Below are 22,095 nucleotides of genomic sequence, written 5' to 3' on the forward strand. Positions count from 1 at the left end.
GATAATTGGGCGAGGGATGGGATTTTTAGCCGTCGTGTTAGTAGATTGATGTTTTAATGGGGATTTTAATGGGGTTAGTTAAATAAATATTAATAATAATAATAATAATAATAACAACAATAACAACAACAACAACAACGGACCTCGCTCCTACTCTGCCTGCCCGCACCCTTCCCACCCCCACCCCGGACATCCGTCCCTGGCCGCCCCAGCCCCCGCCCTTCCCACCCCGATCCCCAACATCCAGCCACGGCCATGGCCTCCCGCGCCCTTCCCACCCCACCCCCCACTTACACCTCGCCGCTTGCCCACCTGTCCCCGGGCTTTGCAGCCGCGCCCACGCCCCGAGCTCCAGAGGCCGGAGCTTGCCAGCCTGTCCCTTACCTTTAGTATTGCCGCCGCGGCCAGCTCCCGTGCTCCTAGATGGCCGCGGACATGACGAACCCGCACCCGAGCTGCTCCACCGCAAGTGGCACGCCAAGGGCTCGCCAGCCAGCCCCAAAATGGCCACACATGCCAGGAGACCGCCACGGAGCCGCTCTGACGCCAGCACCACGCCAAGGCCTTGCCAGATGCACCGAACCACATGGCCGCCCGCTGCAGACCTCACCTCCTTTACCTCGCCCTGCCGACCACATCCAACAAGCCTGTCCCACGTAAGTACAACTAAGCCAAACAAGGCCAGGCCCCCAGAGGCACCAGCCCGGTCCATGCCCATTTTCTGCCCATTTTTATAAATGGGCTTTACGTCTAGTTAACAATATTGTTCGGATTGGCATTTTTAAAGGGTCAACTTTTTCATCCGCTTCCACACTAAAATTTGCTTCTTCAGGCACAGTCCTGAATTGCCCCCTCAGTTACTCTGCGGCAAAGGAATGCCCAGAAAATCAGATTTCATCTTTTCAAGCAGGGTCCAATGGGGTCTAATCCGGGGCTGCCCAATGCAGAAATGTGTACAATCGGGTTTTTCCTTGTGCCCACCATTCTGAGTCATTTGGGAATGCCACTTTCCTCCTCCTCCTCCCTCCCTCCCTCTCCCTCTTGAAAAATCTGCATTTTTTTAAAAAGAGGTGATCGCGTCATAACACTGTCTCACACTTACAAGCAGCCTTGCAGTCTTACACAGCAGTGTTATAATGCTATAACGTTATATCTCAGGGCTTAAAACAAAATACATTCAGGACTCTTTGGGGGGAGGGGGGAGGTGATCTAGGGCACAGAATGGAGGGATTAAGGGGCACAACAAAAACAGAAGTACAAGCAGGCACCATTTTGCAAAAAAAACCCCCACATTTTTTGAAAAGGGGAGGCTGCCTCCGTTGGACTCAGTGCAGAAATGTTACAAATTGCAGTCTGGGAAATGAGGGGAGGAAAGCCCAAATGTGGAAATGCTAGCGCTGACTCTCAGCATCCAAAGGAAATCCAAAGTGAGGCTAAAACTAGGGATGTCTCCTAATGCCGAAATTGATCCAGATCTAGGTTAGGCAGAGAGGTAGATAGAAAGACATAAGAAGAGCCCTGCTGGATCAGACCAGTGGCCCATCTAATTCAGTATCCTGTGCAACATAGTGGCTGACCAGTTCAGTTCTTTTGCAGGATCAACAGCAGAGCACAGAGGCTAAGGCCATGACGTTGCCTCCTGGCTCTAGAATTCAAAGGCTGACTGCCTCTGAATGTGGAGGTTCTCTTTAGGCACAATGGCTAGTAGCCATTGATTGATCCTCCATGAACCTATCTAAACCCCTTTTAAAGCTGTGGCCGTTACTCCATCCTCTTACACAATGTGCTTGGAAAATTGCATCCCTCCCTTTGGTCTATACATACCCAGACAAAATACATTATCAGAGATTCTCAAAACTCTTGAACAATCTTCCTTTTTTCACAACTCCCCTCCCCCTTCAATGATAGAGATGTCTGGCAGATTTGCCAGCCTTGCAAAATGTAGTTGACTGAAGTTACCATTGTGAGAGCAAAGATAATTGAGACAGTGGAAGTTTCTTCAAGAAACAGAATAAGAGATTCCATCTGTAACAAATCGGAACTGATGTCTAGGGGCTATTTTTGTTCCAAGAGGTTGTATTTTTTAAAAGAAGTTAGATTGGGTTTCTTTGTCCAACACTATACGGGCAAAATACACATCACTTCACTATGAAATCTTAGTTAGTAGTGGAATCTATTAAGGCTTTCTTCAGCCCCAGAGATTGACATTACTAAATACACTGTCAAATGCTAAGTGTTATTGTCGGGGTGCCAGTGTGTGTATTTCAGAGGAATTTATTTCATATATTATTCATTTAATTCACAATACTCCTTTTTTCTCAATAATGGGATCTAAAGCGGCTCACAATATTCCCAGTTTTATCATAGCAAAAATCATGAGATTGCATGAAGGTAACCTAGCAAGTTTTCATGGCAGAGTAAGAATTTGAGCCTGAGCTTAACCAGATCCTGGTTCAACCCTCTAACCACTATACTACTATTCCAGGATATTCACTTGCTGACCTGAGAGTAGCAATTCTTTTACAAAGGAATTTCACAGGGAGTTTAGAAAAAGAGACTGCTGAATCACTAATGATAATGAAGCTCAAGAGAGCACACCCTGGACTGAATTGAGATCTAGGTTTCCTGTCTCACTACCAATGCTAATTTCTTCATGTCTGTTACCCCTCTGCATATCACACCCAATCCAATCATGCCTGCTATTGTCATTCAGAAAACACAAAGAATCCTGAACAGGGGCTGAATAGAGTACAATGAAAATAAAGCAATCAGCTAATGAAAGAAGTAGATTTTGGTCAGTTTTTTCTTATTTCTAATTCACTTGTCTTCACCAAAGCGCCATTCGGTAACAACCACTTTCAAAGTGTTTTCCTCAGTGTCAAAGACCTCACAAAAATTCTAATAGACCCTGGAGTACTTTTGAAACAGTAAAAACCAATTTTCTCAAAAATGGTGTAATAGAAGATACCTCCAAACCATTGGTTGCAGTTAGGGCAAAAAGTAGAAGCATACAGTAGAAGTGTATGATATTTTGAGCGTAGGACTAGGACTGTGGAGACCCAGATTCAGATCTCCACTCTGCCATGGTGCCCATGGAGTGCTCATGAGCCATTCACTCTTTCTTGTCCTCCCTCATAGGATTATTGTCAAGATAAAATGGAAGTGAAAATAACAATGTGCATAGGGATGCCAGCCCTAGCTGTTACCCTGGTGGGAAAATCTGGGCTGAAAGCACAAGCCTGGGCAGGGGGGCAGGTCTCCCACAGACAGCAGGGAACAGGGTCCAGGCCAGAAGGTTCTCCCAATAAAGTGGATCACCTGTCCCCCCACACATATATTGCAGTCTGCACTCCTTGGAATGGGAGAGGGACAACCATGCCAGAATTTCACACACTACCAAGCAGAGGCTGAGGCCTAACCTTTCCATGTACAATCAAGGGGCTTAGAAGCTACCAAAACAGTATGTGCCCTGAAGTCTTTCTGCCCATGCAATGCATTCTAAGACTGTCTCTGAGAAGCTCTTGAAGTCTGGCAGGCAGCAGGCAGGACCCAACCTTTGAATGAAAGGACTGCTTAAGCATCAAATGAGGAGTAAAATCCAGATCCTAAGAGGAAGATTGCACAATCTTATCTTGCTGGGTATGGATATTGCTTGCGTTGGGTGTACAAACTTCTGTCAAGTCGTAGTCAACTTATGGTGACCCCAAAAAGAAGCTTTCAAGGCAAGGGAGAAACAGAGGTGATTTGCCATTGCCTTCCTCTGCAGTCTTACTTGGTGGTCTCCCTTCCAGGTACCTACCCTGCTTAGCTTCCAAGGTCTGATGAGATTGTGCCATTCCATACCCCCACCTTCTCTCCCAGGAATATCCCTTAGTGCTCCTAAAATCTTTTAGAATTTTCAGACTTCTTCTTGACCCTTAAAAGATAGACTAATCCTGCTTGGTAGTTACTTATTCTAGATGCTTTAGGTTGATTCTGCATTGAGCAGAGAGTTGAACTAGATGGCCTATATGGCCCTTTCCAACCTATAATTCTAGGGTTGCCAACTCAAGGTTAGGAAACTCCTGGTGATCTGACCGCATGGCGGGCGAAGTTTGGGGAGTGGATTGACCTCATTAGGGTATAATGGCATAGAATCAAGAGGCTTAAATTGCCATTTTTCCATGGGAATATTTCTGCTATCTTTATCGGTGTAATTTCAGGACCTCTCCAGGCCACACAGGATCTATGACAGATTTGTCTGAACATTTTTGATCCTGAAAAGTTGACCAGAGTAATATTTATCTCCCTGGTCCTGTTCAGAGGTCAACCGGCCATAAGCAGCTGTTTAAACCAAGACCTAGAAAGACCAGGACAGGACAGAAAAGGACAGTCTTGTTGTCCTACTCAACTTTATGTGGGAAAAGACATTTTGATAGTGAAGGTGAGTTCCAGATAGGATCTTCAGTAAGAGAGCTGGCAATCTCCCCTTTGCAAAGATATTTCCAGGAATAGAACCCAAAATGTATTCCATGGAGACATATACGGTCATAACTTCTGAGGGAAAAATGGAGTTTAAAATAACTGGCAATTTCATTGACACAGTTAAGAATGATTTGCTAAGTGACTGTCCACCAGCAAGCCACTAGAATGAAAAATCACCCCTGCAAGTGATGAGAAAAGATTTCCAGCTCCAGAGGAAAGCACAGAATTTCCCACTGGCGATGATTTATTGGAGAACAGCCTGGCTTATCCTGTGCAGTCACACACAATCCAATTAAAGGGGCTGAGATTTGGGATGGGGTGGGAAAGAGAGGTGGTAAGGCATAAATGAGATTTTCAAGCATATTTCAAATTATTGGCAGTGTTTAAATATGCAAGGGATCTGAGCACCAAACTGTTTAAAAGAATAAAATAGTATTATTTAGAAGGGAAACAAACTTTGTACAGAAAGTGTGGGGAGAAGGAAAGAGAGAATCTGACTGTTCTGTAGGTAAGCTGGGAGGAAGTTTACTCAAAGGAGCAGGAAGTCTTCAAATAAGCCAATCAGGGCACAGAGGATATTAGTTTTAAAAAACATCAGGGAGTTCCTTAGTTAAATATGCTAGCTACATATTTCCTCTGATGGCCCCTGTAGTCTGTTCTTTATATCAGCCTTTCTCCACTTTCCTACAATTGAAACATTCTTCATGCTTTGAGAACCCCCAGAAGTGGTGCAATCGTGAAGAATTTGGTTGAGAAGCATAGCTGTGTTTACACCCAACTGGGGCCCCTCTCCCTGCCCACCCCCTCCAGACTCATCATGGCCATTTTAGGATAGGGAAGTGGGTCAACATGACCATATATGGTCATACCACCTGATAAACATTTAGCAATTAAAAAAACAACAATTCCCACCTTCTAGGTCCATCAAGAAACCCTAGTTGAGAAAGTCTGTTTTATATGCACAAAATAGATCTTGCATATGGTTGTATGCTTGCAATGAAAACAACAACAGTCATCCATAAGCAAAGATGATGAGACATATTTGCACTCCATGTGACCTGGCCTGGCAACCCACCCACCACAAAGGTCCCAGAGCTGGGCTTCTTACCTGTCCTGTGACATCAAGGTACAGGCTCTTTGCTTAAGGCAGACAATGGAATCTACAGGAGCCAGCCAGGGGATGACTGAAGAGGAACACCTGGACCAGAGCAAAAGGCAAGGCTGGGCCAGTCACAGGTGTAGGAGCTATTGCATGAGAATGATTGGCCCTTCAAGGGCAGAGGAGATGGGAGAAAGAACAGGGAGGGAAATAAAAGGAAGACTTCTCAGAAAGGCTGGGGAAAGAGTCTGTTCTTCCAGGGGAGGTGCCTACCAATCCTTGTTTCTGAGGTCTAAAGACAGACATGATTGCAGGGAGAGCAATCTCATGGCAAGGGGTACAGGCAATCAAAATCTTAATAATGTTCACATGCCCTCAATATGATCCTAAAGCTTTATAATGTTGTAGTGGAACATGTAAGCTAGCAAGCCTTTGATTTCTCTCTCCTTCACAATAGAGTTTTAAGTTTCCCAAAGCAGGCTATATTTAATTTGAATGCCTTCCCCAAAATATGGATGGCCCAGCTCAGGTCCCACTGGTAATTTTTGCAAGGAGAGGGGATTTGGGTCCACGGCCCACAAATTCCTCACCATGCTTCTCTCCTTCTGCTGCAGTCCCAAAATCCGACCCTCCATGCTGCTCCTGGGGAAAAGGCCCCCCTCCATGCATGCACAGCTTGAGTAGGTTCAAGGACTTCAGCTGCAGTTGCCAACATCCAAGTGGGGTCTGGAGATTTCTTTGAATTACCACTCACCCCCAGAATACAGAGATGAGTTCTGCTGGAGAAGATGGCAGCTCTGGAGGGTGAACTTTCCTTCCCCACCCCAAACTCCACTGTCTCAATTTGCTGTCTCAAATGTTCAGGAATTTCCCAACCTTCCCTATCTGTAGTGGAAGGGGAGAACTTCAAAAAAACATTCCACCCTGGCCTTAAATGTAATTCCTCTGCTGGATCCACCCCAGTTCTTAGAGAACCCCTTAGGAACTTTTCCACAATACCGTCTATGAAATTTTGTTCCATGTTTGGAAACAATTTGCACTTCCTCTAGCCATTCAACACTCTTCAGCCTGAGCCGCCCACAGCCTGGGTAACTCCTAAATCACACTCAATATGTCTTGTAATACAATGTAGCACATGAAATTCAATCTCTCCCAATTTTTATTTCCTGCTGGCTCTGACAACTGAGTGCTACCACATAATCAGCCCATTAAGTTTAATCGTGTAGTAAATGATTTAAACGAAGAGTATATAAAATTTTGAGCTACGGCTTTATTTTGTGTGTAAGTCATTACAAAATGGAAGAGAAAAGTGTTTGTATTCATTAGGGGAAATGTTTCAGCGGCCATATCTCCACGCGCAGTACGAAGGTCTTGATCTATCGTGGCTTTTAGCTACAAATTTTCTCAGGGCTGTTCTCTTTCACTTGATGCTTTTCTCCCACACCCCCAATATGTAATGTGCTGTTTAATGTAATTGTTCCATGGGTCAATTTGTCCATGAGGTAAAATGAGGCAGCTGCCTCAGGGAGAAGACTGGGGGACCAGCGGAAACAGTTTTACTCCCGAGGTAAACCGTTTCTGCCTGTTTGGATACATTCTTTCCCATACGTTTTGCTTTTCATTCTTGTATACTTTGTGAATGTTCTTGTGTGGCTTTCTTGATGTGCCTCTTGTACTTTTGTTCACTTTTTAATCTGTAATTTGTGCATTTCGAACAACTCTGTGCTTTAATTAGAGTATTCTGAACCATCTTAGCTGTTCTGTTCTGGGCCCTTGCAAGTTGATATTGTACAGTTAACTACCTTGTGTCTGAAGCGATAAGGTGGGGTGTGATTGTTCTAGAGCAGGGGTAGTCAAACTGCGGCCCTCTAGATGTCCATGGACTACAATTCCTGGGAATTGTAGTCCATGGACATCTGGAGGGCCGCAGTTTGACTACCCCTGTTCTAGATCAACCTTTCTCAACTCTATTACCATTGAGAAACCCCTGAAACATTCTTCATCCTTTGAGAAACCCCAGAAGTGGTGCAATCATACAGAATATGTCTGGGAAGCAGAGCTGTGATCAAGCCCATCCAGAGCCCCTTTCCCCATCAATGGCCATTTTGGGAGGGGAGTGTGTGGGTTGACATGACCTTATATGGTCTTATCGCCCAATCAATGTTTAACAATTTTTTAAAAAGTATTTTATCATTGACTCCTACCCATTTGGTAAACCCTGCTTGGGTTCATTAAACAAAACCGTTTTCACATAACCCTGATTGAGAAAGTCTGTTCCAGATAAACAGATGAATAAACCCTCAGCCCCGCCCTCACTCTTTATTTATATTTCTTTTATTATTTATATATTTTTATTTATTTTACATTTTTATTTCTAGCCCTCTCCCTGCCCCAAATAGTCTCAGGGTGGCTTCCATCAGTTAAGATTTCACATACAAATCCCAAATACCAGTATCTAATACAAATGAAACCATATTCACTTTTAAAACAGTCAATTTATATCCACACACTCCCAAGCTGGCACTTAATTTCTTTCTTAAAGATAATAAGAAGGTGGAACAAGACCTTCCTTCTCTGCAACAAAACCAGAGGGCAATAGATCGTAAAATTGCTTCTTCCTCGATCTGTATCTAGCTTTCAATTTATGGAAGGTGTGAACTATAAACACCACTACCGTTAAAAAAAAAGGTACCTAAAAGCATTTGTCAAGCTGAAAAACAGCCACTACCTTATGTTGTCTAATCAGGACACACAACCTCACAGCAGCTGGATGCATGAGTCTAAGCTGCTTTGCTTTAAGGCATGATTGGAATGGCTTATGGATCACTTGCCAATATCAGCCAGGGTTGTGCATGGACTTAAAGAAATCTCTTCTGCTGCAGCTGATAGCAAGGAGACTGTTAAAATAAGTTCAAACTGACAAAGATGTGTCACTCCCCAGAAAGAAGGGCTCTGCATGGGATGCTGCAATGGGATTGTAACAGGAGAGGAGGTCCCATAGGTATAAAGGTTCCAGACTATTAAAGGCTTTAAAGATACTTGAATGGAGACTAGTTGACAGCCAGTGCAGCTGCTGCAGAATTGGAGTAATATGAACTGACTGGTCAGAAACCTGGCAGCTCCTTTCTAGACCACCTGCAAAATCCAAAGTGTTTTCAAGGGTAGCCCTATGTGGAGCGAATTGCAGTAGTCCAGTCTGGAGGTGACCATTGCATGGATCAATGTGGCAAGATCTGACCCAGACAAATAAGGAACCAGCTTGGTGGCCTGGGAGAGGTGAAAAAATGCTGACCATACTACTAGAGGATGGAGCAGAGCCAGTTTGGTGTAGTGGTTTGGAGTGCGGACTTGTAATCTGGCATGCCAGGTTCGATTCTGCACTCCCCCACATGCAACCAGCTGGGTGACCTTGGGCTCGCCACGGCACTGATAAAACTGTTCTGACCGGGCAGTGATATCAGTGCTCTCTCAGCCTCACCCACCCCACAGGGTGTCTGTTGTGGGGAGAGGAATGGGAAGGCGACTGTAAGCCGCTTTGAGCCTCCTTCGGGTAGGGAAAAGCGGCATATAAGAACCAACTCTTCTTCTTCTTCTTCTTCTCTCTTGCCCCAGAGGGATGGACCAGAACCAATGGGATGAAATTAATTCAAAAGAAATTCCATCTAAACATCAGGTTACAGTGGATGAGCGATAGGGATGTGAGTGTCCTGCACAGTGCAGGGGGTTGGACTATATGACCCATGAGGTCCCTTCCAACTCTATGCTTCTATGATTCTACCATGTTTATCCAAATATAGTGCAGAATCCACCTGTACCCTGAGGCTCTTTACAGAGTCTACAGTGGAGAGCTGGACACGACTGAGACTTGGGAGTGGTCCTCCAACTATCATATCAATCTTTCCCAGCCACATGACCTCTGCCTCAGATGGATCCAACTGCAACCAGCTCTCCCTTAACCATTGGACTACCACATCCAGGCTCTGGGATAAAGCCAAGAGTCCTGATGCTGGTTCTCTCCAAACCTCTTGACAATCTCAGCAGGAGGATGCATATATATGCTGAATAACATTGGAGAGAGGACCAAACCCTGTTACTTGAAAGGCTGTCAAACAGAGGATGGAGAAGAGTTGTTTTCTTTCGCCCCAGAGGGTCAAACCAAAACGGGTGGGTTGAAATTAATTCAAAAGAATTTTGGGCTAAATATCTGGACAGTACCGGTTTATCCATGTGGCACTTGTAGCACGTGCTACAGGCCCTGCGGTTCAAGGGGCCCTGCCCTGCCTTGCTGGCAAAGCTTCTGAATTGAATGACAGAGAGTTTGCCAGAGAGTGCATGTGCAGAGAGCTTACATGCGTATTTCTGGCACTCTTCTGCCCCACCGGCTTCAACTGAAGCAATCAAGCAGTCTCATTGCCTGGATCTTCAAGTTGCAGAGGAGGAGTTGGAGAGGAGAAGGGGTGGCAGGTGGGAGGTGGACTAGATGACCCTGGATGTATCTTCCAACTCCATGATTCTATGACTCCATAATTCAGATCTCATTGGGAAGACCTCTCTTCCCTGATGGTAACCTTCTGAGACCATTCCTGGAGGAAGGAGGAGAATCAACTAAGGGTGATTATCCCCAGGGAGGCAAGGTGGTTGATCAGGACCAAATGGCCAACTGTATCAAAAGTCGCTGATAGATCCAGAAGCATCAACAGGGCCGGCATGCCTTTATCAAGAGGAAATGGAGATCATAGAATCATAGAATCATAGAGTTGGAAGGGGCCATACAGGCCATCTAGTCCAACCCCCTGCTCAACGCAGGATTAGCCCTAAGCATCCTAAAGCATCCAAGAAAAGTGTGTATCCAACCTTTGCTTGAAGACTTCCAGTGAGGGGGCGCTCACCACCTCCTTAGGCAGCCTATTCCACTGCTGAACTACTCTGACTGTGAAAAACTTTTTCCTGATATCTAGCCTATATCGTTGTACTTGAAGTTTAAACCCATTACTGCGTGTCCTTTCCTCTGCAGCCAGCAGAAACAGCATCCTGCCCTCCTCCAAGTGACAACCTTTCAAATACTTAAAGAGGGCTATCATGTCCCCTCTCAACCTCCTTTTCTCCAGGCTGAACATTCCCAAGTCCCTCAACCTATCTTCATAGGGCTTGGTCCCTTGGCCCCAGATCATCTTCGTTGCTCTCCTCTGTACCCTTTCAATTTTATCGATGTCCTTCTTGAAGTGAGGCCTCCAGAACTGCACACAGTACTCCAGGTGTGGTCTGACCAGTGCCGTATACAATGGGACTATGACATCTTGTGATTTTGATGTGATGCCTCTGTTGATACAGCCCAAAATGGCATTTGCCTTTTTTACCGCTGCATCACACTGCCTGCTCATGTTTAGTTTACAATCCACAAGTACCCCAAGGTCTCGTTCACACACAGTGCTACCTAGAAGCGTATCCCCCATCCAGTAGGCATGCTTTTCATTTTTCTGACCCAGATGCAGAACTTTACACTTATCTTTATTAAATTGCATCTTGTTCTCATTTGCCCATTTTTCCATTGTGTTCAGATCTCGTTGAACTCTGTCTCTATCTTCCGGAGTATTTGCCAGTCCTCCCAATTTGGTGTCATCTGCAAACTTGATGAGTAGTCCCTCCACCCCCTCATCTAGATCATTAATAAATATGTTAAAAAGTACCGGGCCGAGCACCGAGCCCTGAGGTACCCCGCTACTCACCTCTCTCCAGTCTGATGAAACACCATTGACAACAACTCTTTGAGTGCGGTTCTCTAACCAATTCCCTATCCACCTAACTATCTGAAAATCCAGATTGCAGTCCTTCAACTTATCCATCAGAACATCATGGGGAACCTTGTCAAAAGCTTTACTAAAATCCAAGTAAATGACATCAACCGAATTTCCTCAATCCAGCAAACCTGTTACTTGGTCAAAAAAGGAAACTAGGTTGGTCTGGCAGGACCTGTTGGAGACAAATCCATGCTGACTTCCTTGGATCACCAAATTATCCACCAGATGTTTTGCAGATCACTCCCTTTAATATCTGTTCCATTATCTTCCCCACAACGGAGGTCAGACTCACTGGTCTGTAGTTTCCCGGGTCATCCTTCCTCCCTTTTTTGAAGATCGGAATAACGTTTGCTCTTTTCCAGTCCTCCGGGACATCTCCAGTCCTTAAAGAGGTTCCGAAGATGATGGACAAGGGCTGTGCAAGTTCTCTGGAAAGTTCTTTGAGTACTCTCGGGTGCATTTCATCTGGACCAGGGGATTTGAACTCATCCAGTGCAGCTAAATGCCTCTCGACAACCTCTCTATCCATGTTAACCTGCCACCCAGACACTATCCTTTGGCTACAGCCATCTCTAGATGTGCCTAAACACTTTGACCTGTGGGAAAAAACAGATGTAAAATAGGCACTAAGCCTTTCTGCTTTCTCTGCATCTTTCGTTAGAGTTTGTCCATCCCCACCCAACAGCGGGCCTATTGCCTCCTTTACTTTACGTTTGCTCCTCACGTAACTGAAAAATCTTTTCTTGTTACAGTGGGCTTCCCTGGCCAATCTTAGCTCACTCTCAGATTTGGCCTTTCTGATGATTGATCATCATTTGGCCTTTCTGATTTGGCCTTTCTGATGATCATCACCCCAAGTGACCAGTGTTGTCTTAGTCCCAAAGCCTGATTGAAAAGAGCCCAGAGCAGATGTCTCATCCAGGAAAACCTGGAGCTATTCAGCCACTGCTTTCTCAATGATCTTCCCTATAAAAGATAGATTAGACACTGAGTGGTCATTGGCCAGCTCCTTTTTACCTAAGGAGGGTTTCTTGAGCAAAGGTAACAGCTACTTCCTTAAGGTAGATGGGGAAGCAGCCCTGGGAGAGAGTCAAATTAATATTCTTCCCCAAGGGCCATTTACCACCAGTCACTAGGTATGAGAAAACAAGGCCAAGGTCAATGGTGCAAAAGAGGAAAAAAATTATTTTATTATTCAGTCTTTAAACCTCCAAAATTCCTGACACGTTTTGCCAAGAAAAGGCTTCCTCAGGGGCATCTGTAATACACAACACAATAATTATAATTATAATAATTATAACACAATAATTACAACACAGTAATTATAACATTGAGTTTACACAGGCCAAAAGAGACTCCCCAAGAGGGAGAGACAATGCAAGTGGGGCCCCCATCTCAATACTGTTCTCAAATTCAGCAGCCAATTCTGGGCAAAGCTTAGCGCCATTATTTGGGGGGATGTTATCAAATGAATCACATTGTCGGTTGTTGAAGCCATCTCAATAACCACGCCAAATTAACCCCCTTTCCTCCACTTTCATAGCTACCTCCTAGGGCTTCCACTGGGCCCTATAGCGTATTCTCACAGCTCCGTCACCAATTCTTCTCTCGCTGCCTGAGCAATCTCTCCAGATCTCCTAGACTCTCATTATATCAAGGAGCCACAGAGACGTGAGGGAGCAGAGGGCTTCGGGGAGCAATCGGATCAATAGCTTCCTGAAGACCTCTATTCCAAATCTCAGTCAGCTCATCAAGGGAACTGCCGGCAGGCCTGGATAAATCCCACAGCGCATTTGGAAACTCTCAGGGTCTATTAGTGTCCGTAGGTGAACATAAACATGCTCATGGCCCCTGCAGGGGGGAATCGCCACCTCCAACCCTACTCTTACAAGGAAGTGGTCTGACCATGGCGCCGGTTCAGAAACAACTGCACCATTTGGAGCAAGAGAAGAGAGCCAGTGACTGATAACTAGGCATCTTCTTTCATTGAGTGACTCTGATACTTTACAGCTCTTACTCTGGAGCTTTTATTGGCTGCTGTACACCTGTAACAGTGGGCTCGCTGTTAATAATAACGCGCTAAGGGTTAAATGCACAGGCCACGCCCGCTTCTGCGCACTCAGCCGGCCAGGGGCTCTCTGTCGCCAATGTTGGCAGATTGTTGCTGGACGCTCCCCAGTACACATATAAGTGCCCTGGGGTGGGGACAGTAGGGGGAGGGACACCTTTCCCTTCCCGTTGGCCCCCAAAGCCCTCTTGCCGCCTTGCAGAGGGCGAGACCCAAGCGGAAGCGGCCACGGGATGGGGATTTCCTTACCTTTGGCCCGCAAAGGAAAGCAGCCATGGTGGCGGCGGGGGGTGGGGTGGGATTCCCTTCCCTTTGGGCCGCAAAGCCCTCTTGCCACCACGCAGAGCCAGCGAGAGAGCTTTGCTGCCCAAAGGGAAGCCTTTCAAAGCCTGTTTTTAAAATGGGCTTTAATACTAGTATTTTATATGTGTTAAGAACTGGTATGTGAAAAACCAGACCTTAGAAGAAGGCTGAAATGTGTCAATCTATTGAAGGGCAGTCAAACTGCGCCCCTCCAGCTGTCCATGGACAACAATTCCCATGAGCCCCAGCCAGCGAATGCTGGCAGGGGCTCATGAAAATTGTAGTCCATGGACATCTGGAGGGCTGCAGTTTGACTACCCCTGATCTATTGGTTTGCATAGTGCATAGCATGCTGGTTTGGACTAACCTATGGGCTGGATATATGTTTTTAATTCCTAAAGTTGTTTTTTCTTCTTCAAATTGTGCATAATAAAAGGAATATAATCTTAACAATAATGAGAGAGACCTGATATTATGGAAGAAGAAGAAGAGTTGGTTCTTATATGCCGCTTTTCTCTACCCAAAGGAGTCTCAAAGCGGCTTACAATCTCCTTCCCTTTCCTCTCCCCAGAACAGACACACTGTGAGGTGAGTGAGGCTGAGAGAGCCCTGATATCACTGCTCGGTCAGAACAGCTTCCTCAGTGTTGTGGTGAGCCCAAGGTCACCCAGCTGGCTGCATGTGGGGGAGCGTGGAATCAAATCCAGGTCACCAGATTAGAAGTCCATACTCCTAACCACTATACCAAGCTGGCTCTTTAGTGGACAGAATAACCCATGGGATCCTCATGTGCTTGTGCCCAATAGAAGAAGGATGAGAGCTAGGACTCTGCAGTTGCCTGTTCAATATCACGACGGACATCTTGATAGCCAGCAAATGCACACAGCCATCCCAAAACCAGCGCTGAAAGATGCAGTTCACATCAGATGATGATGACGTACCACAATGGCCAGGCTGGTTTCGCTGACTGAAAAGTGAAGCAAAGAAAATGGTTTGAGGTACCAGCTGGCTAGGCACACAACATGTAATACCTCTGCTCTTCCTGTTTAAAAAGGCTACCTAAGAACACACCATTGCTTCACTGCTGTCTTCTATTAGAGATTCATTGCCACCCTCTGTCGTCACTATCCCAGGTATAATTTGACTCACTAAATTCACTGGAATCTGCTTCTCTCAGTGGAAAATGGACTTGGGGGGGGGGATCGGGGCAGTGACAGGGAACATAATCTTCCACTAAGACTGCATTCTTTCAGCTGAACAGAATTGGGTTCAGAAAGGTCGAGATGCTAGACATTACAGATGCCAACTCACTCAATTTCACCTGGGGATGGTTACAGACTACCAAATGGTAACATAACAACCGTGTGCATATCGCTTACTCAGGAAGTTGGAGGTGCAGATGACCACTTGATCCTATAATGTAGCTAGGGATGTCGTGCATTTAATGTGGAAATTGGTTCTGCGGGCGAACACACCATTTTCGACAGCTGCAGTTGCTTGGGAGTTGAGCCTTAGCTCTCCTTCCCTTGCCACCACCTGACACAAGCCCTATCCAAACTTCTTTGCGTAGAGGGGGACTGGGAAGCAAAAAAGAAGAAGAGTTTGTTCTTATATGCCGCTTTTTCTCTACCCGAAGGAGTCTCAAAGTGGCTTATAGTAGCCTTCCCTTTCCTCTCCCCACAACAGACCCCCTGGGAGGGAGGTGAGGCTGAGAGAGCCCTGATATTACTGAAGAAGATGAATAAGAGTTGGTTCTTATATGCCACTTTTCTCTACCCGAAGGAGTCTCAAAGCAAAAAAGAAGCTGGAGAGACAGTGACTCCCATAAGGCTGTGAGAAAACACACATGTACAAAATAACGTTCTCTGTATAAATCTCATAACACCCCTGGATAAATATCTATGGTGTGGCCTTGTTCTAGTCACCACACCTCCAAAAAGATAAGGTGGAGTTGGAGAAGGTGCAAAAAGGGCAACTAAAATGATTAATGGAACACCTTCCTTGTGAAGAAAGGTTAAAGGTTAAAGAGAGGGCTTTAGCTTGGAGACTGATGGTATGCTGTGTGTGGGGGGGGTATCCAGGAGATCCCAGGATTGTTGGCTGCCAAGCAAGGGACATTTGGAAGTGATTTGCCATTACCTCCCTTTGGGTCATGACCCCTAGCGTTCCTTGGAGGTATGACCCCTAGTGTTCTTTGGAAGTCTCCCATCCAAATACTTGCCCGGGTTGATCTTGGAGAAATGATGACTGAGGGGTGACATGCTAAAAGTTTACATAATTATGCATGGGATAGAGAAAGTTGAGAAAGAAGTACATTTCTCCCTTTCTTACAGTACAAGAACTCATGGGACCTCAACTTCTTCACCCAAAGAACAATAAACTCGTGGACTTCACGGCTACAGGCAGTGGTGGCAGCTACAAGCGGGGAATGGATAAACTTCACGAGGGGACTGGAGAAACCTATGGAGCAGAGGTTCATCACTGGCTAATGCCCACAAGGTATAGATAGAACACAGTGTCTGGGGCAGTGAGGCTCTGTCTTCTTGGTGCCTGGGGGGCAACAGTGGGAGGGCTTCTGGAGTTCTGGCCCCACTGGTGGACCTCTTGATGACACCTGGGGTTTGGCCACTGCGTTTTGGCTTCTATTTGTAGTGGTTAGGAGCGCGGACTTCTAATCTTGGTAAGCTAGGTTTGATTTCCCGCTCCTCTTCCACATAGAGCCAGCTGGGTGACTTTGGGCTCATCACAGCCTTGATAGAGCTGTTCTGACCGAGCAGTAATATCAGGGCTTTCTCAGCCTCCCCTCCCTCACAGGGTGCCTTTCATAGAAATTAAACCAAAACTGACCAATGGCGTGAAGATCCATTGTTCATGATTGTATATAAATTGGGGATTTTTAAGGGTTTCTCAGTTCAACTCTGCCTCTTGTCCCACCATGCCGATCTCACTTTTTTCTGCTGCTTCAGACAGACGAACACTCTATCTCGATCCACCCTGCAAAGCTGTTGTGTAGATAGCACCCTCCCTGCCAAGCTGCTTGCCCTGCCACGACCCCTGTGAAAGGGTCGTTTGACCCACCAAGGGGGTCCTGACCCCTAGACTGAGAACCACTGACCGGGAGGCTGGCAACCCAAGTGAACTGAAATTTTTGCAAGAGAGCAATGAAAACTGCATGGAAATACAAAATGGTGGGTGTGATTTGTACAGAGGAAAAGCAAAAGCAAAAGAGGGATTTTTCACAACAATGGGTGCTGAAATTGGGTAGGATACTTCCTGGTCACGTGACTGTTCCCTTCCCTGAGCAGAGGAGCTGTTACAAGATGAAGTTTCCCTTTCGGGGAAGAAAGCCCGGGAGACTTCTGGCGTCTTTAATAATCTGGGCAAATGTAGGAAGTGCTGACATTACGGAGACACTGCAGCACACAGGCAGCCCACCTTAGTCTCAGAGGACTGTGAGTCAGCAGATGCAACTTGTGAGTCAACAAGCCAGCCCAGTCGAAAACTGCTACTTTGCTGCTCTTCCTCGTGCCAAAGGGAAGTGCAGAAGATCATGGCTCTCCACCGTTCTGTAAAAGATGAAGTCCTTTTCACTTGGGCCTCCCAGATGCTTGGCTGCAAACTAACCCACTATACCACGTACAGCCTGGTTCCAAGGAGCCAAGGGTGAGGTGCCACCTTTCTGTTGCTGTGCAGCCCTGTTTCGAATAACCAAGCCACGTGCAATTTAGTTTCTGCAAACTGGTGACGGTCTACATCGTAATATGTTCCGGCCATCGTCTTGGGCTCAGAAAATACCCGGGTTGTGCTGTGCTGAAATGAACAACCTTTCTGATAGTGGCACAAGTGGACTCTCTGTTGTCCCCTGCTGTTGTCCAGGTGATGCCCAGCCATTTGTTCCCTTCATGAGTCAAACCCACACTGTTCTTAGCCATAGTCATTAAATCTGGCAGCAATCCCCCCTGCAGCAAATGACACAGCTAAAGCACTATCTTATTTCCCCCCTCCTTCTTTATTTAATCTGTGTCTCAGATCCTGCCACCTCTTTTGAATTCTGCTGCAGAAGAGCCTAAGGATAGAGAAGTAACTGCCATAGGGTTGCAGCCACCATTTTTTACTTTCTGTTCTACCAACTTGCATGATCGACCAATAGGGTGCATGCCAATGGTGGTCAGCAAAATGCATACCAGTTTGAAAGCTGCGTTTTTTTGAAAGCAAAGTTCTACATGTCTAGAATATAGAGAACCCTGGCTTGGATCTACCAGAGCTTTTCTCCGGGTGGAGGAATCGCTCTCCTCATGGCATGATTTTCTTGACTCCTCCCTCCCACCAGTGCCCCAAACACTTTCCAAAATGGGAAGGAGGCTAGAAAGCTACACTGTGCTGGCAGGAACTCTTCTGCCGATGGAAATGCTCCAGTAGCTCCTAGCTTCCGCACTGCATCTGGTTCAATTTCTGTGCAAACATGCTATTCATAGATGTTGGACAGTGCCATTTTCTGCCTCTGCTCAGTGACCCTGTTGGTTTCCCATCCAAGTACTCAGGTAGGGCTGGCCCTACTTAGCTTCTGAGATGAGATGTAATTAAACTAGTTTGTGCCATCCAGGTCAGGGCCTCCCTGAAAACAATCGAGAACATATAGAGATTTTTGCTCTGATGGATACATGGACCATTTCCTTACGAGGAATCTGCCCCTGGACAGCGTTCGGATGTTGGCGGCTTTTAGAACCCCCTCCACATGACATCATTGATGCTTCCCTGACTTTGGAGGCACAGGTCAAAAGAGTAGCGGGTCAGACATTTTTCCAGCTTCGCCAGGCCTGACTACTAGCGCCCTACCTGTCCCCCGAACACCTAGCCACAGTGATCCATGCAACGGTCACCTCCAGAATAGATTTCTGTAACTCGCTCTACGCGGGCCTTCCCTTGTCCTTGATCCGGAAACTTCAGCTAGTGCAAAATGCAGCTGCTAGTGTCCTGACTGGTACACCTTGGAGGACCCATATCCAGCCAATACTGAGGCAGCTGCACTGGTTGCCAATCGCTGCCCGGATCCGGTTCAAGGTTTTGGTTTTAACCTTCAAGGCTTTACGCGAGTTGGGACCCACATACCTGAGGGACCGCCTATCGCCCTATGCCCCTTACGTTCTGCGGGAGAAAATCTGTTGGTCGTTCCAGGCCCTAGGGAGTCACGCCTGGCCTCAACCAGGGCCAGGGCTTTTTCGGTCCTGGCCCCTGCCTGGTGGAATGAGCTCCCGGGAGAGCTGCGGGCCCTGCGAGATCTTCCATCGTTCCGCAGGGCCTGCAAGACAGAGCTCTTCTGCCAGGTTTATGGTTGAGGCCAAGGCTAACATCTATGCCCCCCCCCCGGGACCTGGAATTAGGATTGGGGATGGGACCATCAGTATCCCCTCTCCACCTGCTAGTAGGGGGAGGGAGAAGTTGAGCCGATCTTGCTATGTTAGCTTGCTAACTATTAATTGGGAGATTGTAGTTATCGTTAACGGATTTTAATGGATTTTATGGGGTTTTAGAATGTTGTAATCCGCCACGAGCCGCAAGGGAGTGGCGGGCAATAAATCGCATAATAATAATAATAATAATAATAATAATAATAATAATAATAATAATAATAATAATCTCCTGCATCCTGAAGCTGTCAAGAAGCTGGATTGATTTTTGCCCAGTTTTAACTCACGATGCGGAAAATCACCAAAACTGGATTTACCACCCTCAATTGCGCGTCCCATTGGTGAGCAACCAGTGAGCAAAAAGGGGCAAGCCCATATGGAGGGATCATCTCTGCAGCAGCATCCTGCCCTCACACACACACACACACACACACACACACACACACACCCTCTCCATTTCCTGCTCCAAGTTAGTTTTTTTTTAATGGTGTGGTCCGTGTCGCAGCCTGACTGCAAAACTACATTGTCAAAGGTAAAAGAAAATCTTCTTTAAAGTGTCTATGGTCTTTTTTGGGATCAGGCAGGCAAAACACAGCCCCTTTTCTGTGTCACAACCCTGTTAGAGCTGTCCTGACCAAGAAATAATATCAGGGCTCTCCCAGCCTTACCTACCTCACAGGGCGCCTGTTGTGGGGAGAGGAAAGGGAAGGCAATTGAGACTCCTTCTGGTAGAGAAAAATAGCATATAAAATCCAACTCTTCTTCTCAGGGTCTTAAGACTCATGCAGGTGCTCATCCAATCTTCTCCTAAAAACTTCCAATAAAGGAGACTCCACCACCCTCTGAAGCAGCCTATTCCTTCTATGAAGAGCCCTTGCCATCAGAAAATGCTTTCTAGTATTTATGTGCTCCTAGTCCTTGTCTCTAAAGCTGCAGTAAACAAGTTGGCTCCCTCTTCAACACATCTACCTTCTCCATAAGCACAGCTATCATATCACTTCTTGCCCTCCTCTTCTCAAAGCCACACAACCAATAGAACTGCAATAATTTCTACTTGAATTATACCATCCACAGAACTATATGGTTGCCTTGGAAATATTGAGCCAACAATGTTTGGGATTTTTAAAAACAAAAGGATCAATAACAGGTAAAGTATCTGTTTTTTTAATTTTTAGAGTCTTGTAAAATGGTTTGGCTGGCACACTGGAGAGTGTTTTAAAGCAATTTGTGCAAATCTGTTAGAAAAGATGCAGCAAATCTGTAGCGAACTGTTTCTAAGAAAACAATCCCGAATCCTTTTAGGGTATTCTTTCGTCGTAGGCCTTCATTTTACTGTCTTTTTCACAATCCCATGGCTGCTGTTGACTGTTTGTCAGTGTTTGATATTTCAGCAAGCTGTACACTTTTATGGCTGGGGAATATTTACTGGCAGATGAAGCAGGTGATACAGCAGGTCCAGAAATGTTAAAGAGGGAGAGCGCTGGCTCTCATGGGAGCATTTCCCCTTGTCATTTAACATCCATTTTCCCCACTATCTCTTGAGTAAGCATGAATCCTCAGTCAAACTGAGTCCTTGATGAAACTCCATGGGAGTCATCGAGAACAAAGCCTGTTCTGCCTCCATGGCTGTGCCCTGAATTCTCTTTCCTTGTTAAGATGGAGGGAAGAAGGAGGATGGAACTAGCTTGCAGATTGGTTGAACAGTTCTGCCAAACTAAGACCTGGGCTGAATTTGCACAGAGCTTTTATTCCAATCCCAGGTCCATTAAATCCCTGCCGTCTACACTGATTTCCAATTTGATTTTGGGCTACTTAAATTTTCCCTCTGTGACAAGCATGATTGATCTGGAGTGACCCTACCTTTCTCCCATAATATCCTGGAGTGGATATAAGCCTGGAAAAATCTGCAAGAGAAAGCGTGCAGTTCTCTGCTTTTGCCTGAACTAACCTCCTGTCTCTTGCCCCCAATGCTGTAGAGATGCTGTAGATTGGCCTGGGCATCAGTTCAAAGGCTTCCTCATTCCCAAGTTGCAAGGTTTCTGTTAAAGGAGAAGCCCTAACTTCTTTCAGCAGAAGCTCCAGAAGCCCTAACTTCTCTCGGCAAAGATTTTCCTCTTGGATTTATTCCCCCTCCTCTGCTGTCTCCAATCCTCTCTCCCCCCCCCCCCATTCAAGAAAAGAAAGAAAGAGGCTCCTGCGTTGGCTCCCCTCCTCTTTCTGAGCTTCCCTAACCACGTGCAGAACACTTTTCTGTTTCAATGGGGGGGGGGGGGAGACCTGAGTTCAAATCAATCTGGATTCAGCAGGAGCCACAATGGAATAAACAAAGTTAGTGCAGATTCAGCCCTGGTCTACCCATGTAGGAAAAGGAAGCAGCAGAATGCCAAGGTGGCAGAATGGAAGGCGTCCATTGAGACGCTTCTGGTTCTATGCACTTTCCCATGGGACACAGGGCTGCTGCTGAAAACAGCATGTTGTGTCATCATCCCATTGATATTTCTCTACCTATTGCTTGATATTAGGATTCCCAGTTCTCCATTGAGAAATTCCTGGAGATTTTAAGGGCAGAGACAAAGGAGGGCAGGGTTTGGGGAGGGGGAGGACTTCAAAGCCCTATAAGGCCATAGAGTCCACCTTCCAAAGAAGCCATTTTGTCCAGATAAACTGAACTGTATTGCCTAGAGATGGGTTGGCAACCCAACTTGATACCACTGTCTGCAGCTCGTAGAGAAATATGTGATGGTGACCTGATATAGGGTATATATCCCCTTCCCCTTCTGGGGAAGGTGAGAACTCAACAAGGGGATACCATGTTCAGCAGTAGCCCTCTGCACCCCAAGCTCCTTGGAGAAAGGGCTTGATATTGAATGCATTTTTGCTGTATCAAGGTGGGGAAGTACCTGGAGGTTTTCAGAGTGAAGCCTGGGGAGGGAACTCAGCAGAGTACGATGCCGT

At 46.1% G+C, this 22,095-nt stretch overlaps 1 long non-coding RNA gene across 1 annotated transcript in view; it reads right to left on the reverse strand.

The window, feature by feature from the left end:
* The window catches only part of LOC143828839 (uncharacterized), a 45,552-nt gene extending 39,863 nt beyond the window's left edge, over positions 1–5,689 (reverse strand). Inside the window, exon 1 of the long non-coding RNA XR_013227925.1 lies at positions 5,573–5,689. This is a non-coding gene — a long non-coding RNA (uncharacterized LOC143828839). The remainder of the gene's footprint in view (positions 1–5,572) is intronic.
* Between the last annotated feature and the right edge of the window lie 16,406 nt (positions 5,690–22,095).

This window comes from Paroedura picta, chromosome 2, assembly GCF_049243985.1.
Source record: "Paroedura picta isolate Pp20150507F chromosome 2, Ppicta_v3.0, whole genome shotgun sequence".
Lineage (NCBI taxonomy): Eukaryota > Metazoa > Chordata > Lepidosauria > Squamata > Gekkonidae > Paroedura > Paroedura picta.